At 40.7% G+C, this 20353-nt stretch overlaps 1 long non-coding RNA gene across 1 annotated transcript; it reads left to right on the plus strand.

Annotated features, from left to right (window-relative positions):
- Nucleotides 1-1861: 1861 nt before the first annotated feature.
- LOC117944673 lies at nucleotides 1862-10763 on the plus strand. The gene is made up of 3 exons (XR_004656628.1): nucleotides 1862-1874; nucleotides 6777-6780; nucleotides 10671-10763. It is a non-coding gene; the product is annotated as an uncharacterized LOC117944673 (long non-coding RNA).
- Nucleotides 10764-20353: the final 9590 nt, after the last annotated feature.

A 20353-nucleotide genomic window follows, 5' to 3' on the forward strand; every position in this document is an offset into this window, starting at 1 on the left:
CACATACGACACTAGTTATTCTACGTGGACCCTATTTACACTAAGTAACTTTAAATGTACATACAGTAGTTCATTTCACTGTAATACATCCTGCTGCTACAGATATTGCACTAGTCATAACCGTCTTATAATAATTAATCATTTTATATTGCACAAACTTATATTTTACGGTTTCTCTTTTTACTTGTCTTGTTTTTCTAATTTTGGAGCCTTGCAACAAAATCTCGCTCAACTGGATATTGTGAATGTGCAGTTGAATGTCTAAAAACAGACGTGAGGAATCAGCAGGGAGAATGGGAAGACCTGACACTAAGCTGATGTTAATGTTATGTCCGACGTTATGTTTGCAGCAAACATTTTGTTACCAAGTCAAATGTTCAACACAGCATATTCCGGAAGTAAAAAATACAATGCAATTTCTCCACTGACATCTGGAGTAAGCCATAAAATCGTAAGCGTCGATGGTTGACAGCTTCAACATCACTAAACGATTGTGCTCATATAGACGGCAAAAGTTCATGGCGCACCAACCTTATTTTTAAGTAAATGTCTTTTATTCACAATGTCTTGGATAAGTACTTTATTACCCACAATCCGGAACAATCCCTTAATCCCACAGTGATGTCTCTGATTGTTGGAACTCATGCCGGTGAGGAGGGGGAGCTGTCCATACCCGATCTGTGCGCATGCACAAGATTAAAATCCTGTTTTGCAAGTATTTATGACAATTCACAAATCACCATCTGTTCCCTCGCTTCCGCCTTCAGCCCCCAACGGGAGGCTAATGTTAGGTTACCTAAGAGCTAATTCAGCTAACTGCTAGCGGACAGCTTGATTCAGTCTAAAATAATGTTAACTCGCGCGGTGGTTTATGGGATTAGTAGTTTCTTTGTTCGATAATGAAAATATGTATATAGATATGTACATAGTCTTGTACCTTTGACTTTTGGGATTTTAAGTTTGTTTTTCACTCAAAATGATATATTGTATGCTTATGAATCACATGGTAGCAGGTTAGCCTAAGGCATAGTCTAAAACTCTTTATGTGCGGATTTTTCCAGATGTCAATGGGAGAAATGAATGGGAAATTTACTCTGGGTCTCTTGGAGGAGGGGCGGAACTGTTGAGCTCAATACAGAAACCCAACTGAAACACTCTTTGTCCCATTTTCCTTTACACTAAATGTCTTGCAGGGGTAGATGGTGCATGTTGGCCATCCACAGACTCATCAACCTACCCCATCCCCAGTCACAAGGGGGCTATGCGCTATAGTAAGTTTCATGCTGCTGCATTTCGGTGGGGTTTTTAACTGGATAAGCTGCGGTCCTGGCTGTCCATCAATCAGCTCACGTTATCCCCTAGAGATCAATCACATGCATTGACATTTCCTGTGATCCATGTGCTTGCCTTGGGTGAGTGCAGATGTAATTACCAGGGACTTCATTTCATGGCCAAGGTGACTTTCTGTTGAGAAGTGCACTGCAAAGATAACCACATCTTGATACGTCCTACAGTTTAAGAGCAAAACTTAGTGATAAACAAAGTGAATAAGGATGAGCTTTTACATTTTCTTCACCTTGAGGAGAAAATCTATCCCAAGAAAAATGTCTATTATATTATACAGCTGAGATTCTGGGTGACTACACTAGAGTTGTACCCTGGAAATCCGGAGTTCCCGGGAGCACAATTTGAATTTGCTCAGCGATTCACTCTGGCATTCAGCAATGATGCTTAATAACTATGCCCTTGTAGCCGAGCTGCACCAATCACATCGGTGTATCTGATACAGGCGGGCCAGAGGCACGCAAAACAGATGACGAGAATTTAATATACCGGTTAGCTACTCTGGTAGCTAAGCGCATGGTTGTAGTGTTGTCCAATTACATGCAGTTAGAAGCTGCCCCTCGAGGTGGGCCCTTTTCATTACTCAGTGCCAGCCCCTTAATCTTTAAGATTTGGGTCTGGAGTTCCAGGCTACTGGAGTCGTACCTTTTTACTGAACTGAAAGAGAAGGTGATGAAATCAAACCAAATGCAACCAAATCCAAAATGTGGAAACAGCAGAGAGAGAGATTGAATGACAGCCACAGACAGAGAGTTGTAAGCTTAGATTGTGTGCGGTTATGAGACGAGAGTAATTGGAAAGAGGGTTGTCCCTAATTTAGGCAATTAGTAAGCAACCAACAATTAACGTTGGCATATAAAAAACAAAAACAACACAACCCTGTTTCCCTTTCTTGTGTTTTAGTTGCCAAACACAATTCGACGGATCGGACCTGGGCCGCAGAGGCTGGCTATGTGGACGTGAAATGTCACCTCTCTGTGGGGGAAGGGGCCAGGACTTCTGCGTGAGGTGGAGCGCTACCAGTTAGATCTGGTGGGGCTCAGGGTCTTAGGGGCCTCAAGGGGTGGTAACCCATGAACATCATGGGTCCGACTGAAGAAGGAATCTTTCAGGGATATGCTATCCCGGAGGGATCCAGAGGCAGTTGCAGGGTACTGAAGGGCCTGAAGGGCTGCAGCCTCTGCCATGAAAGAGGCAAAGCAGAGGGTTTGGGAGAAATTCGGAGAAAGCATGGAGAAGGACTTTTGGTCGGCACCAAGGTGTTACTGTAAAACCTCAGGAGGGGGAAGCGGGGAACCATCCAAGCTGTGTACAGTAAGGATTAGATGCCGTTGACCTCAACTGAGGAGGTAATAGGGTGGTGGAAGGAGCACGTTGAAAAACTACTAAATGCACCTACTATGTCAGAGGCAGAGCTGGAAGATGATTGGGGCTTGTCGTCAATTTCCCTGGTGGAAATCGCTGAGGGAGTCAAACAGCTCCACAGAGGCAAAACCCCGGGCATTGATGAAATCCATCCAGAAATTCCTCAGGAGGGTGGCTGGCGTCTTCCTTAGATATAGGGTGAGATGCTCAGTCATGCGTGAAGAGCTTGAAGTAGAACCCATGCGCCTTTGTGTCGAAAGGAGCCGGTTGAGGTGGTTTGGGCACCTGGTAAGGATGCCTCCTGGGCGCCTCCCTAGGGAGGTGTTACAGGCACGTCCAGCTGGGAGGAGGCCTCGGTGGAGGGATTATGTCTCCAACCTGGCCTGGGAACACCTTGGGATTCCCCAGTCGGAGCTTGTTAATGTGGCTCAGGAGAGGGAAGTTTGGGGTCCCTGCTGGAGTTGCTGCCCCAGCAACCCGACACCAGATAGGCAGACAAAGATGGATGGATGGCTTATGAGCTTGACAAAAACACAAGGAAATCTGGATATGATGCTTTAGGGGGACTGAAGCTAAAATAAGAATCCTGACATGGCTTGATTGCACCGATGATAGTTTGCATGTAATCATTTGGAAGGGAGCAGCCCTGGAAAGACACAACCACATACAGCAAAGCCACTACAGAGCAGTAGTTCAGGCTGTGTGTGATACAACGTCATTACAAATTTATTCCGATGGGAGCATTCCATAGTTGTTGTTCTTAACTTTCACTCATAATATAGCAATCTGATATTGCTTTGTTTGCTGGATGTGTGATTAATCAACAATCTGCTAACAAGGTTGCGATATCAACAATAAAGGATATATCAATGTTATGCTAACAACTTGTTCCCAGTGTCCCGTGGTGACCAAATAACCAGTTGGTGTAACCTGCTGGTTAATGGTATTTGATTATATGTTAAATGGTGTTACAGCTGTAATCTATCATTTCAAAGCACAAGTTGGCTGTGAATGAATAACAAAAATGAGAAATCAAATCACTTCATACAATACTCAGTGTTGGTAAAAATACTTTGTAACAGTACTTAAGTAGAATTTCCACGTATCTGTATATCCGAAAACTTGTACTTTTGCTCCCCTACATTGCCTAAATAACTGTATACTTTTGCTCCACTATACTCGCCCAAAGCATCTTAGTTACTCGTTATTACAAAATAAAATCAGAAGTAATTTGTTGTGCTGGAATTATGCAGGTTTGGCAAATCATTGTTCCTAAATTGCCAAGATAATGCACCCTCCATTCAAGTTGGTGACCTGATGCCTGTTTGTTGCCAAGCGGCAAAAAAGAAGAGGAGGAAAAACCCGTTCTCACTCCGAACGCGTAAACTACGGACGTTTGGACAGTGTCTGCCCGCGTCTGATGCAACGAAAAAGGCACGCTAAAGGAGTTGACCAAGCATGTTTAATACGACGCTAAAGGAGATGACCAAGCATGTTTTATATGCCGCTAAGGGAGATGACCGAGCATGTGTTATATAACGCTAAAGGAGAAGACCAAGCATGTTTTATAAGACGCTAAAGAAGATGACCAAGCCTGTGTTATATGGCGCTAAAGGAGATGACCAAGCATGTTTTCAATGGCGCTAAGGGAGATGACCAAGCATGTGTTATATGAAGCTAAAGGAGATGACCAAGCATGTGTTATATGGCGCTAAAGGATACTTTTAGCGTAAGTAACTATGAGAAAGGCACCTGACCAAGCGTCTGTATTTTATGAGATGGGAGTGAGAATGTGTCGGGAGGAAGCCTAATGACTGATAGTGTCATGGAAGTACCTGCTGCAGGCTCTGCTGCCATGGGAACAGATGATGACGACATCGTTGTATACCTTTGGCCCTCAAGTTCATAATCTAAGTTTTTTATACTTTTATTTCTAATACTCAATTACATTTAATATCAGAAAATTACTTTTGATACTTAAGTACAGTAAATATTAGACTTTAAGACTTTATACAACAAGTAATATTTTAAAAGGAAACTTTAACTTCTACCAAAGTCATCTTCTGGTAAGATACTTGTACTTTTACTCTAGTATTGCTTGACATTGCTCATGCTTAAACAGGATGTAGTTTGACCTAAAGGGAGTATGAGTTCTTGTACATCGGCAACCCAATCCATGGCTGTTTTGTATATCCTCCTCATTTTTCAATCACTTTCTATTCAGGGTAGCTGATTGTAAGCTGTTCTCATAATCAGAGCTACTTGTTCCCTGTTAACTGCAGAATGCGGTATCCTAAGAGAATTAAGAGAATTAATTGAGGAAATATTGATAAACAGGAAATCCTTACAGACGGATTTGTCTAAAATGTTGACATAAGTGTACACAATGGACCCTTTATGTGCAGTTTTCTAACTACTACTGGAAAGTGCAGGCTATATGCTTTACATCACAAACACCCACACCCACGCACACACACTTTCAGTTTCACTTCTAAATAAAGAATTTGTTCACAGCTTTGTCAAACAGCTTGTGTCCTCAGATCTCAGTAATTAACTTGGTGAATAACAAATAACCCTAAATGACAGAAAGGATGCTCTAGTTAGGATTCTGCAATTTTTCTTTAAACCAGATGATAGTTGGCCTTCATGCTGCTCCCCTAGATTTCCTACCCACACACATACACATGCAACACACATTCACAGCTGTGTTCTGATGCAATGTGTTACAGTGTCTTTGTAAAAAATGCACGAACCTCCATCCTACCTCCTCCATCAGTGTTTAATAGGCTTTGCCTTCACCTGGTTAGCCGACCTGGCTCTCCATGTGGGCCCACAGAGCCTCCTCTCATTAAATAGAGGCCTGCAGTGCTGTGACAATTAACTTCCGAATGTTGACTGATAATGAGTGTCAGCGCTTTGGTGACATCTTGGGGGGTGGTGTGTGTGTGTGTGTGTGTGTGTGTCTGTGTTTATGTGCCAACCAACAAACCCTTACACAGTTGTCAAAACCACTGTTGCAGTCAATACCGCGGAGAATAAACAGCACCAAGATAACAATATTTACAGTATATGATGGATAATAGCATAGTGCTTCCTATCAGAGATGGGAAGTAACAAGTACAAATACTTTTTTAAGTATATACTTTTAAAATAAGATTTTTCAGATACTTTGACTTTACTATTTATTTTTGTGAGAATCTTTTAATTTTTACTCCTTACATTTAACACGAATATTGGTACATTCTACTCCTAACCTTTTACAAAAGTGGCTTGTTACTTTAGTTTTGTGCTAAAGGTCATCTATCAGGATTGATTGTGAGGAGTGGCATTGTTGAACGCCCTTACTCATGTCTGTATTTTAGGTGCAATATTTACATGCTACAGTTACACTGCATTAAGATGATGTAATTAATAGTGTTTTTTTTGTTATCGTTTCCTTGCATACACAGTATATGGGATTAGGGACTGCATGGACAGTTTGAGAATTCAGCTGCTTCTTGACGGCGCTAACGTTAGCACATAGTAGCATGGATAGTGACATGATTGAAAATGTAGAAAACGGAGATCCCGGAGATTAGTCATATTTGCAGGGAAAGCTTCTGTATTTCTGTTAGTTGTCACTAAATGGACCCAGATTCAGTTTAAATGTTTCAAATCCACTTTGGAGTTGGACAGAAACACTACAGAGTGGAGAACACTGCTCTCCCATATGTGGGTTGCTTGTGTTCCTCTAGATCCGACAGCTCAATGTATTCTTGCATACAGCATATTTTTCATAGTTGGTGCTCATCCAACCATTTTTTTCTCTTCCTAGTTGCTGAGAAGAAGACTGTTGTCTGTGTCTATCCACAGCAGTTCCAGTCTTCTTGGAATATCGGGGTGAGTTCCTGGAAAGGATACTGCCTAGAGACTTAAATTCTGTTTGGGACTTCAGCACTTGATGGGGGGATTGGGAAGAATGGCCTGCCCAATCTGAATTTGACTGGTCATTTGTCATTGAACTTCAGTGCTAGTCATGGATTAGCCATAACAAAGACCACGTTAGAGCATACAATAGGGTCATTCAGAAGTGTTTGTACCAGAGCACCTTAGGCCGAAGATTGATAACAAATGACAAATGATTTAGGTTGTGTCATCAAATACTGTATGTGACCGTATGTCTTGGAAAATAAAGGACCGGAGCTGTCAACTGATCAGATGTTGGGGGGATCCTGTTGGACAAATCTGGGAAACCCAAACATGTGGTGAAGGTGAACAAGGAATGTCTGGCTTGGTCCCCTGTCCGTCTTTAATTCCCACCTTTAGAAGAATTCCTCATGCATCCCAGAAGGAGTTGGGGACGTGGTATCCAGGTGGATCACATTTAAACCCTCAATTGTGAAGGTGGCTGCTAGGATCTGTGGTCAGAAGGTTGTCATTGCCTATTGTAAGATCAACCTCAGTAGCCGCACGCGACACCAGCTGCTAAAGAGGCTCAAGCTGAAGAAGCAGGCCTTGGTTGGCCTACAAAAATCACAGATTTGCGCATTCAATGTTAAAAACCACCAAACCTCTCTTAGAAAAATACAATAAATCCCATTCAAGTCTCTGCAATGGATTAGTTCTTTTTAGTCCAAACCTGAGTTTGATTGTCCCCCTACCCCCTCACCCTACTGCTCTGCTGTCACACTTGTTTGCTGCTGTTCTGATCAATGGGGCATTTGCATGACTTTCATCATTCAAGTGCTGCTGTTTGCCGTAATTGGCAGGAGAAGAAGTTGACGACATGCCCTCTGCCAATAAATCAATGAGAAATGTCATCTTTTCCATTTTCCTACATCAATCTACTGCACATGCACAAATGTCACAAAGGATGATGTTACAACATCACATCAATTTTCTTCTTGTTGGAGTATGGATGGTATTCTGGCTATTCATACTGTTTACAGGAGACACACTGTTATGGTTGGGGTCCAGCTGGCCGTGAGGTTTTATTCTGTTTTCTATTTTTCTGTATTTTCTGTAGGCCGGACTTGTTCCCAGTTCTGTTTGGTTTCTCCCTCTTTGTTGCTAAAGCCATCTGACTGTGCACACTTGCTTGTCATCAGTCATCAACTGCTCCCTCTGCTCACACCTGTCTGTCATCAACCATCTCCCACAGTATATCTACCCTGGCTCTTCATCAACTCTTCACCTGATCGTTGCTCCAGTCACACTGGTGAACCTCGTCAGCTTAAGTCTTACAAGTTTCGTCTACTCGTGTTCTATGTCCGCACCTCTCTGTTTTCTTCTCTGCAGTTCCTTCCTGTCTTCCTTACAGGAAGTCAGCTGGCTTCAACCCTCGGTCCTCCTCCCCCGGAGTCCTGCTTCCATCAGCCTCATCCTCGTGTTCGTGTCTCCTCCTCGGCTCATGCTCCTGGTTCTCTCACATTCCACCTACCATGTCTCCTCCTTGGCTCCTTGTGTTCAGATATCCTCACGTCCCAACTTCGCCCCCCAACCTCCGGTCCTCCGCTTCCCTGTTCCTGGCGTCCATCTTCCCACTCCCTAATTCCTGTTTCCCTAATAAATTGAGTCGTGTGTTTGAGTCCTTCTGTGCCACTGTAACACATACTACTCTGGGATTAAGCTCTTGGAATGTGGTGGGACCCATGACCACGGCTCTACAAACACACACCCAAAGGACCCAAATACACATACAACCATCACACCATTTTTAATGCTATCTGCTCCCTTTGAGTTTCCCCCTTAGGCCCCCACTCTTCCTTTGCTTCTGCCTTGTTCACTCACTTCCAACAGGGTTGAACAGTATCAGACCAGTAAATACAATCAGCCAGTTGCTTGATTGGGTCAGAGCTTGAAAAAAATGAATCAACAAAGGTTTTATTTACTAATTATTAGAAACTGACTAGTCTACATAACATTCATATGATTATTATTAACATGTTAGTCATTAGACCAAAAGATGATACAGATAAAGTGTCATTTAAATCTGTTTGGTTTGTCAAATTTCTTGGTTCAGCAGATAAAACACCTGATTACCCAGAGCCCAAATACGCTATGTGTAACTTAACCTTAGTACCAGGCTATGATCCATACAGAAGTTGCATTTTATGAAAAATCTATGAATCTAAATCTATTTTTGTTACGTCATTGTTCATTTATTAAATGTTTTAATGCGTGTTTTGGGGATCGTAAACACATGATTTTGTAGGGTACTATACCTTAAATCTCATCTGAATATTTCTGTCATTCAAACAACGCTGAGTTGTAAGTTTGTTTGAAACTTTTTCAGCCAACTTAAAATCTGGGGTTTTATTCGGGCTCTAGTCCATACAGAATATGGATTCAGGCCCGGAGCAGGAGAATTGAAGACTCAATTAGCAACGATTAACTCAGTTAGCATCAATAAACTCCGTTGGCGGTTTGCTCTATTTTTAAGATATGGAATGGAAGAGACTGCCGCGGACAGGGGTAACAACCAAACTCTGATAAATGACATTTAGCGAGCTTTCACAGTGGTGTGGCCGCGGAATCTCCAGAGTTTGTTAATACAGTTAAACCCATGGCAGCATGCTACTGCTAATGTTAGCCTCTGAGCCTGAAGGGAAGTCTTGAGGCTGTCATGCAACTTCATAAGGGGGAGGGGCTGCTGGTCTTTGTGCGCTGTAAAAACACATGGTTGATTGGGAAAAAATGTCATTCGGAAGTCATCTAACTCGGGGGGTCTCAATCTATCTGGGCGGGGCGCCTATGATAAAACTATGCATGGGAAACACAGTTTAGTGTCATTTGAGTGGTGAGCTGATGATGTGCAAATACTAAGATGTGACATGAAGGGGTACGTGTGTGTGTGTGTGTGTGTGTGTGTGAGATGCTTGATAAGCCAGATTTCCATGGAGTGGAGGGGAGCTTCATGGCGGAGATTGATTGAGGAGATTGTTGATTGTTCCCGGCTGGGGGACAGTCACAGCCACTGAAGAAACACTGGGCGAAAGACTTTTGACGGAAAAGACTTTGCTTTCTTCTTTTGAGTGTGTGTGTGTGTGTGTGTGTGTGTGTGTGTGTGTTTGTGTGTGTGTATTGGGAGGCAGAGGAGAGAAAGAAAAGAGACACCAGAATGAAGCTTGGATTTTGAATTGAGTGTGGTTTGGCCTACTAATGTCAAAGAGCAGACAGATAATGCATTAGAGGTGACACAACTAACCCTTTGGATAAAAGCGTTTAGACTTTTCACGGGAAACAACTAAATGGTTTCATATTTTTGTTAGATACAGAGTTTGTTTTCGGGTCATTATTCTCTTTGAGATTTCATTTGAGTTTAGTCTTTCCTTTGGCCTCTATAGTCATATACTGTAACAATTTACAGATTCATACATTTGACATCCATGCAACATGCATAATCTGATAGCCCAGGTTCTCCTGAAAAACTGTTTAAACCCAGAGGTTTAAAAAAATAAGTACTGTTTGTTTTTCAATCCGGACACCATTTCCCTACACAGTTGCGTCTAATAGACTGATGTGATCAAAAATCCAGTAGTGAGCAAGGTCGCAGTGATGAGCCGGTGCAAACCGAGCTGCAATCTAACCTAATGGGGCAATTGTGTGGGGTCTATTGACAGGATGAGATTGTTAAGAAAGGTTTCTGACAACATTATCAATCTCACTAGGTGTGTTCTTGTCCGAAGATAGGTGTGAAGAGTGGAACGCAAGTCGAAAAAAGGAGTTCAGGATGTCTGTTGTTTGGGAGTAGGCTACAGGAATGATGGGCTCCTGTTATCTAAAAGATTGTCATAGCTGTGGCTCATTATTTGAATGATTTGGACAACTTGGATGAGGTTGTTATAGTTTAAGCAACACCTGTAGTCATTTGAGCCAGAGTACAGGCTATGGACAGAGAAAAGGAGGACCTGACCAGGACTGTAAATTAGCGGAGGACCTTAACACCGTACATCTTTAACATTTTTGTGATAATTTTATAGGCATAGAAATAAAATGGGTAGAAAGGCCATTTCCATTTAAATCAACATAGTAGAATGGTCAGAGCAGCAGTCATTTTTATTTGTACCATTGCCGTAGTAACGTACTGTATGAACTTCTGATGCAGAGAAATACAACTTGACTGATGCAGAGCGGGCACTGACATTTAATTCAGTTCAATTTTATTCATAGGATCAATTCATAACAAGAGTTATCTCAAGACGTCTGAAGCTTTGCTGGTTAAGCTGCAAACGCAGCAAGGCCAACAAGCCCTTTTCTGAAGGGGAGTTTATTAAAGAGTTTTTGGTGGACTCTGCTGCGCAAATATGCCCAGAGAAAAAAAAAGACATTTCAGAACATGCCGCCTGATATAAAATTAATATTGAGCAGAATTGAATTTAGCCTTTTGATTCGGCCCTCCACAACAGTGCTTGTTTATCATGTGGCCCCCATGGGGAAATTAATTGCCACCCCTGCCGTAGGACAACATATGTAGGAGACATATGAATATAAATTAATTTGCATAAATCTAATTAGCCCATGTGGGCTATTTAGGTGTGTAGAAGCTAGCTGCTAGTCTGGGCTGTGAACATTAGGGTCTAACCCATTTATGGAGTCAAAACACGTCAGAACTAACAATGTATGGTTATTTCACTTTCAGTTAAATGTTGGAAAATGTTTTATGGGATGGTCTGAACTAAAATTGCACATCATACCTGTCTGAGGGTCTTAAATGTCATATTTGATATGTGTTATGTTGGTATTACATATGTATGGATTTGTATGGATGGTAATATATTGTATAGATTTGTCTCATAATCTAATTGTTCTGGATTTATGAACCCTTGTACTATTGGGACATATCTCCCCCGCCCCATTTTACAGTTTCTTTTTTTTTTAAATGTAACTAAGTACTGCTAAGTACATTTTAAATGAACTACTTCTTACTTTTACTTTTTTTCAGATAGGTCTAGTAAAATTTCAAAGTATTAAGACTTTTACTTGAATACAATAATTTAGTACTTTTCCACCATTGCTTGCATTCATGACACCTTCCCTCTCTCCTGCTTTACTGTATATCTTTGTTTTGTATGTCTTCCTGTAAAACCAATTGCCCTCCCGGGTCAAAACATAAAATTAAAAGTTATTTTGCAGCTGTATATTTAAATGGGAAATAAAAGCCTGTATTTGCATTTTATTGTATATTCTCACATAAGGCTTTGGCTTAAAATTGAACATTTACAGTATCCCACTTTGTAGAATATACCAACATATATATTCCCCAGCTCTACCCTCAGACCTCTAGGATCCTATATGGGGTCACTGTCTAAAACTGCTCCCCCTCCCAATCCAACATATTCATTACTTCCGTATTCATAACTTTTCAATGCAGAAATTGAAGGAACATCATAGGAATTTTAGCGTATATGATTACATATGACAAATAAAACCAATTGATAATTCACAACTAAAGAGGTCTTGAAAGAGATGATGAGAGTTTCTTGCTGAATATTGTTCAACAGCGTTTTATTTTGGACAAGCATGATTTATACTAACTAATGACTAAAAAACACTGCACTCAATATACAGTATATCCTCCATAATAGAAAGGAATACACTCTGGCTGCCAATCTGGTGGTAGAGATGATTGTGAAGGTAGATAATTAACGACAGTTTCTGGGTACAAATATTGGTTACAGACATAAATAGCCAGCAGACAAAGACCTACAACTATTGGGCGGATTGTAGGGTATTTAATGTAGACTTGACTTCATCGGTCTGCAGGTGTTTGTTTTAAATATGCTCCATGCCATACACTTCCATAACATATGAACATTTTTAACCCATATAATAATAGCCATTTTAAAAATTCTTAGCCCTCATAATAAAGGAAGAAAAAGAGAAACCTTGGCTCAGCATGGTGTCATGCTATGTCCAGATATCTCCAGCAGCTAATGGAGTTTGACATGAAACAAGTGTCAGGTGTCCGTCAAAGTCTAAATGTGATTAGACTGAAGGCAAAGTGGATTTTAGAGGCAAAGTCAACGGACAGATGCTAAAAGACTTGTACTAATTATTAAAAAGTCATGTCAAATTTGATTTGTATAGCACATTTCATACACAGGAAAGGTCAATGTTCTTTCCAGTAAAACTTATAATATTAAACAAATGAGATAGAAAACAAAACACACAAATATATTTAGCGGCCATACCAAGGGCCTTGTAAACGAGCAGTAATACTTGAATACTAAAATAAATTCTACATTGTACCGGTAACCAGTGAAGTGTCTATTTCCTTGTCCCAGTTAGCACTGGCTGCAAAGCCCACCTCTTATTTTTTGGTAAACCCTGCTCAATTGGCAATTACAGTAATTTAATCTGCTAGAGATTAATGCCGGATTACGAATGGGAAAGAAAGCTTGTACATTTAGAAATGTTTTTTTTTTTAGTGTTAGAAAGCTGTATGTAATAGTGGTGATGCGATGCTGGAAGTTAAGTCTCAATATTACCATGGTCTCGTATTACCAGACCTTCCTCCACAGCGCTGCAAAGGATGGTCTGACTAGTCCACAAAGCATTCTAGGATGGGAGAAAATGCGCTCTGGTTTTCTGTATTGGTATTTTATTTAAGCCAATCACAACTGTCATGTGTGGCCCTAAGATCCGGACAGAGCAACGGTGCCTCTGTAAAATAGCTTCGGGAAGGAACTTGTTTTGGTGGAAAATGTGTTTATTCAAAAGTAGTTTTAGTCGTGCAACTGAAAACTCAGATTGGACAGATAGTCTAGTTAAAGGTGACCAGATTTCTCAGACAAATCCGGGGACATTTCCAGCTCAGAAGAGTATTTACCTCCAAAACAAGTCATTTTTTTATTTTTGTAAAACTTAAAACGGGGACACTAGACCTAGAGCTGCTCTCATTAGGGGCTGAGCCCCCCAAGGTCTGATCCTAGACCTACCCCTGCGTCCACTTCCACTCCACTCCACTACACCTCAGAGAGGGAATGTTTCAATATAGAAAGTCCTAATACTTCAAGATAAAAAGTCCTAATTTCGCTAAGATTCGCAGGACTGACTCATGCAAGCATGAACAACTGGCAAGTCATCGAGGGCTTGTGAGTTCTTGAGTAAATCCCATGGTCTGTGAGTCTGCAGGTCACACTGTCTCTCTGTTCACTCAGTTGCTTGCGTTGAGTTGTTGAGTTGTTGTTGCCTATGAAATTGTAAGTTGTAAAGCTTTTTGCAGCTAAGATGGCTAGGAATAGTAGTAGCTAATGTTGCTAGAGGTTTGTGTGTGACACTGTTGCTATTTTAGATTGAATTGTAGCAGGACTCAACTGATCCAGGTTAATGACACTAGAGACATGTGATTCGTGACTTGGGTGAAAGATCCGAGTGAATCACGACTCAAACAGGTTTAGTCGTCGCTCCACCTGTGCTTTCCAGGAGGGTTGTCATTTCATTGCAAAGGATTCCTCTCTCTGTACTTCCTTGCTGGCCTCTTTCCCTTGAAGCTCTGTCTGCGGCTCTCACCTCAAAGACTTCTCTGAAAAGCTGGTCCAGGGCTGCACCCCCTGCTTTTTGCTTTCTGAGTGGCACTGTTTCGAGGGTTTAGAGCACAGTTTGAATTATGATTTCGTCTTTGTGGCTGTTCTTCAATTCATCAAACAATCTAACCATAACTTTTCATTGTGGGACTGAATTTTGAGAAAAGCAACCGGTCTTTAGCAACACTATAGGCTGCCCTGAATGAGACACATATAGATTATAAATAAATGAGTCTAAAATATTAGAAAAGTACAACACACACAGAGTAAAATCCAAGAGGGTTGCCCTAATTAGATTGTTTCATGCAGCTCTTATTTCTCTTTCACATATCTTAAAAAAAGGTTGCCAGATATCATAAAATCTCTCGTTGATATTTTAAAAGTTTTCTGTGTATGAGAATAAAAGTATAAGCAAAGCATGCAAGGTGATTGGACAATCATGCTTTTGGCATTATCAGCTAGAAGAGCTTGTTCGTTGTCAGCAATGTTGACGGAGTCAACGCTTGCTTCTTTCAGTAAAGCACCTGTATGTTTCCCTGTGTGTGATTCATTGAAGACTCTCGACTGTAATACATGAACCATTAACTCCCAGTCTGCAGAGATGTGGTGGTGCGCTGGGACTGTCACATACTGTAAGACTCTGTGGGACATGAAGTCCAGGCATCGGTTGGTATTGCCACCCTCTCTGCATTTATCAATTCATCCTTAACTTTACTATGTTACACAACTCTGGCACACCTTTTTTGGTGAAATGCTGTCTGCTTGGTATCTTGTACCGCAGCTCTTATGTTTTTATCATGTCATGAAAGCCATTACACTCAACTACACTACACTAAGATTGACTGTGGTGCTGACCTCCCGACATTGATCAAATGTGCATACTTACCTTTCAATTCTCGCGCTTAAGCTTTTTTAACTTGTTATTTCCCAACAGCAATTAAAGACATGAGTCGATCATTTGATCTTTGATTGACAAGTTGCTAGATTAAATTGGCTAAATTCTAAAGAAAACTGGACCTTGCAGCAGCTTATGCTCACCGTGCTAACAGTCAGTCAGTGTCAGTTCATTCAGAATGTCAGATGAGGACTTTTTACACATGAAAGCTGAGTTGTAAGTACCTATCTAGCAGTGAAGTAGAAATTTCCCTATTTGACATCTACCTACATTAATCATCACCAATTGGTGTTATGAATTCAGTATTAAGCCCTCAGTGGCGATTGAAATTTAAATGTCTCTGTCAGTTTCCTCTGTGGAAAGGTCAGGATCTATCAGAACGGTATTCTCCCAGCCCAACTCAATGAAACCCTTTCTCATGCCATCATTCCTTTGAGCTGAATAGCAGCCAGTTGCATTTCACTCTGTGGTTTGTAATTCCTGGAAACAGCTTTGAGAGTGTTTCAGTCCTGTTGAACAAATGTTGTGGTGGCCTTGAAGAAATCCGCATATTCCTTTTGCATCACTGTGTCAGCACCTGCACTACATATGATATGACTCAATCTGATCTTGATTCACACAAGATTTAAACAATAATAAATGGAGTAAAATGATTTCACCTGCCCCTGTTCAAATCAACCTTGAGTATTTTTTTGTGATGAAATGATTTTTATTAAACAAACAAACACACTCACACAACAGCAGCGTTGCACAACCATACACAAAGCAACCCTCCCCAGGACCCAGAGGACTGGCAACTGTGGTCACAGACGTCTTTTTAATGTCTGTCGCTAAAAGCCACAAATCCACATCCACCTGTCTAGTACCATTAATGCAGGCTGTTTGGTGTTTGGGGGGTTCTAGCGCACTGCCACCATTCTCTTCGCAGCTGTAAGCCCGGCGAGGACTATCCTTTTCTGACATTTTGAAATCTAAGGTGTCATTCAGCAGCAGAACTGGTATTGTCGCGGGAACTGTCCCAGAAACAAATGTCAGTTCTGAGGCAACATGTTGCCTGAACCGTGCTACGGTGGTTGGGATTTCTAGAAGCCAATTTAACATAATTCCACGCATTGCTCCAGTCAAATTCCAGCTCTAGTCATGGGAAACCCCCCCACATTTCCTGTCTAATGGAAGTGTCTGGTGTGAAGCTTCCCTAACGTACTGGTATAGGGTGGATACCACGCGCCGTGAAACACTTTGAAAAATGAACAGCTCATGAAGTGGATGTGCAGGCAATGGGTGCCGCCAAGGTAAATTGAGTTTTTTGACTACAGTATATCGCATGCATTTTCTCGTATTGCACCCTTTGTGTTGGAGGACTGTGTGTGTGTATGAGTGTGTTACTTCCAAATATCTCAAGAACCGTTCATCCAATCTACTTCACACTTGGCTTCCTTGGTACCCAATGCACTTGGGGTTTGGAATTTGAAGCAGTTTGGGCACCAGTGGATATTGGATGTCAGTGTTAGTGAAACTAAATGGCTCCATAATTAAGGGTTGAGGAAAAAAAAAGAAGCTTTTACAAAAAAGGCCCAGTTTAAATTTACTCAGACCATTTCGCTAAGAGGAAACAAACTAAAAAGTTGATATAGATAAAAAACAAAGGCTAGTCACTATATTGTATTAAGTTGCTGTAAATGTACCACTTCAACATAAGTAATATTGTAGTGTGACTGGGCAAAATCCATACTTTACTGTTAATTTATGTCCATCAGGCTACTTAATATTTGAAAATGAACAGCTTTAGTAAATACCTCAGCGATAACAATGACTGTAGCGAAATCAACATGCAATATCTTTGATGAAAAAAGATGGCAACAATTTTAAATAATAATAATAAATCCTTTATTGATCCCACAAGGGGAAATTACAATTTACACTCTGTTGTTATGACACACAGGCCTGAATTACAAATACCAAGGACTGGGAAAAAACATAAACCGGAACACTGGGGCTGGCAAAACTCACGTGGAAGGTAAATAGCAGGGAAGCTATCCGATGAAACGGGCAGAAACACATAACTCAACAAGAACAAGGAACTGACACAGGACAAAGAAAGCACAAAGACCAAATACAGGGGGTAACGAGGTCACGAGGCAGATCACAACAGGACTGGGAAACAAGTGGAAAACATCAGGTAACCACGGAGGCGGGAAAGCTCAGGAAGTAGAACTAAATATAAAAGGAGACAGAGAGAGAATTCAAAATAAAACAGGAAACAGAACACATACAGGACCAGACCAAAAAAAACAAGAGACAAGACAGGACCAGGCCAGGAAACATATACAGGAAACAGACTAAAAAATAACACAGGACATAAACACCAAACCATGACAATAATACTATTTATTCCAGCACCCTTTGCACTATGCTACACAATTAAAACAACTATCATAATTTACTCCTGCATACTTTGCACTCTTCATTGCACTTTTGCCTCAACCCGTCTATATTGTTACGGTTTAGAGTGTGTATATATTAATGTGTGTGTATTAGAGTGTAAATATTGTTTGTTTTGTGGTTGGTTTTGAATTTGAATGTGCATATTGTGAGTAATGATGATCCAAAGCAAAATTCCTCCTATGTGTCCTCATACCTGGCAAATAAAGCTGATTCTGACCTTTTGCCACCTCTTCTGGACTTGCTGCTACCCACAGCAACAAATTCAACCACAACACCAGCTTCATGCGCTAAACCACCTTTTTTGGACTTGTTCCTCTACTCTTACCCAATGGCAATCATTTGGAACCCTAAAATAACACAAATGAAGGTAGGAGAGTGTTTCTTTGTATTGATGATCATAAAACCAAGTTGATTGTGGTTTGCTAAGGTAAGGTAAACTCTTTTACTGTTTTGTTTTTTATTTTGGAATGGAGGAGCCTTGTGCTTGACTCACTTGGCAACGCAGCTTAAAAGTAAAACAGTGTTTGGAGTCAACAAGGTGACTCTTGTGTTACAGGATGTCCGCTTTGTCTCATTATGAAGTCTAAGGGAAATCTTCTGTACGTGCATAAAATAAATACCAACTTTCTGTCCTCCAAGGTTATTCGTGAGACTGAAGGGGTTTAATGTGTCTAGGTGGACAGCAAACGCAGTAAAACAGCCTTCAGAAAGATGCCACCTCTTGTAAAATATTGGAAACTGAGTGTACTTCCCCATACTCTGAAAAATGGCATTGCCTTTTACTTCAAACGTGGACAACTATAGATTTACATTAAAACCAACTTTGATAAAGTTGTACTGGAAAAGTAAAGTTTTTGGACCATTGTTTGGCCATTGGTGGCAGATTATTGACTGAGAGGGGTAGGTTTACACTTTAAAAGCTCTTCTTTTAACATGAGGATTTTCAAATATCCTAAGAATGTGTATCACAAATCAAAGGGAATTTAAATTTCTTTAGTATATTGCACTCATGGTATTGTTTGTCAAAGATAGCTGTAAATTACATAAATAGTGCAGTGAAAGGCCTTGTAGTTTCTTGTTGCGTTATTATATTTTCTGTTCTTTGAAAAGGAATGGCTATGATGTCTTTAACACCCCTTGTAGGACCGCATTATTTAATAAATTGATAAAATGTTATGGTCACCATTCCCATTTTGTAGCTGCTGCACTGGGCTGTAACAACATCCAAATCATACCAGATTGGAGAGACCTGGCAGGAGTGTACATATTTAACACATTTGTATTGATTTATAAACAGGCGTATGTTATCTGACATTTTGCTCCCTTTAAAAACTATAGCAGCGGGGTTTTGAATAAGACAATTTTTGAATGGTGTTTTTGGGAAACAATAGACCATTGTATTCATGGTATACTCTTTTAAGTCTAATTTGCAATTTAGTTTAATTGTTTAAAAAAATCTTTGCAATAAATTGTTCCAGATTACGTTTGAACTCATAAAGTTGATTCTATTTATTACATTACAACACTGACTGGGTAAGGTGTTAAGGTTTTTGCATTGAGAGCTCAGCCAGAGCTTGAGTCTAAGACTTGGATATTAGACAGAGGGCAGACCATAAACAATGGCACCCGAGAGCAGTCTACATGAAATTGAATGGAATGTCCTTACCTTAACTCCATTGGACACTTCTGGGATCAGCTTGGGCGGGCTGTTTGTGCCAGAGTGACCAACACAACCACCTTGGCTGACTTGCGGTAGATGCTGGTTGAAAATTGGAATGCCATCGCACAGCAGTGTGGGACCAGGCTGGTGACCAGCATGAGGAGGAGGTGCCATGCTGTTGTGGCTGTGTATGGTTCTTCCACACGCTACTGAGGCTCCTTGTGAACTAAAAACGCTTTCCAACGGTGTAAGAGTTATTGCCAAAAAGCATTGTTATCATGGAGAAATAATCAAATGTTTTAATGTTTACACCTTTTGCATAGACGTTCTTCTTTGCCCTCCATTGTCTACCACGCACGGGACATACGATGTGCAGCAGCGCCCTCTGCGGTTGCAGTTTCTGATGGGTCACAGTTTTCGGTGCAGCACCGGCAATGTAACTAAACATGAGTTTATATTACAGATCTAAGTCAAACTGACATTGACATTGAGAGCAGATTAGTTTCTAGCAAATAAACACATACTAGCATGAATTAAATGATACCAGCTAATCAAGAGAGTGGGAAATACAGAGTAGCATCTGCATATCAAATGTGTATAAAGCTACACAGGCTCGCGCACACACACACACACACACACACACACACACTGGTATAAAGATGTGTACAGACACATTTGCAGAAGATGGTATGCTCATGCTAATATGCCTGCGCCTCCCTTGCCTATTAAAACTAGCTTAATGGATATGTTTACAACTGAGGAATACATTTTATCTGTAATTTAACTTGATTTTTCTGAAATTGTGAGGAAAAGGCTTGGGGTAGAGAGCTGCACACACTCAATACCTTCATAGAATACAGTTAAATTGTCTGAAAAAATTACTTCTGAACACCCACTGAAACACTATCCATTGCTTTTCTTGACTCATTTGAATAGATTTCCTGGCTGAGAAGACAAGACATGGCACTTTTTCCTCTCACTGACTCACACAACAGCTGTCTAAGTTTTGTGAGTCCAAAGATTAATAACTTTAACCTTTTTGTGCAAATTTAAAATTGACAATATGGAAATCACTTTTACTTTCTAAATCAGTTTAAATAAATCATCGTCCTTTCATTCAATCCCTCTCAGGGTATA

This window comes from Etheostoma cragini, chromosome 5 (genome assembly GCF_013103735.1).
Source record: "Etheostoma cragini isolate CJK2018 chromosome 5, CSU_Ecrag_1.0, whole genome shotgun sequence".
Taxonomy (NCBI): domain Eukaryota; kingdom Metazoa; phylum Chordata; class Actinopteri; order Perciformes; family Percidae; genus Etheostoma; species Etheostoma cragini.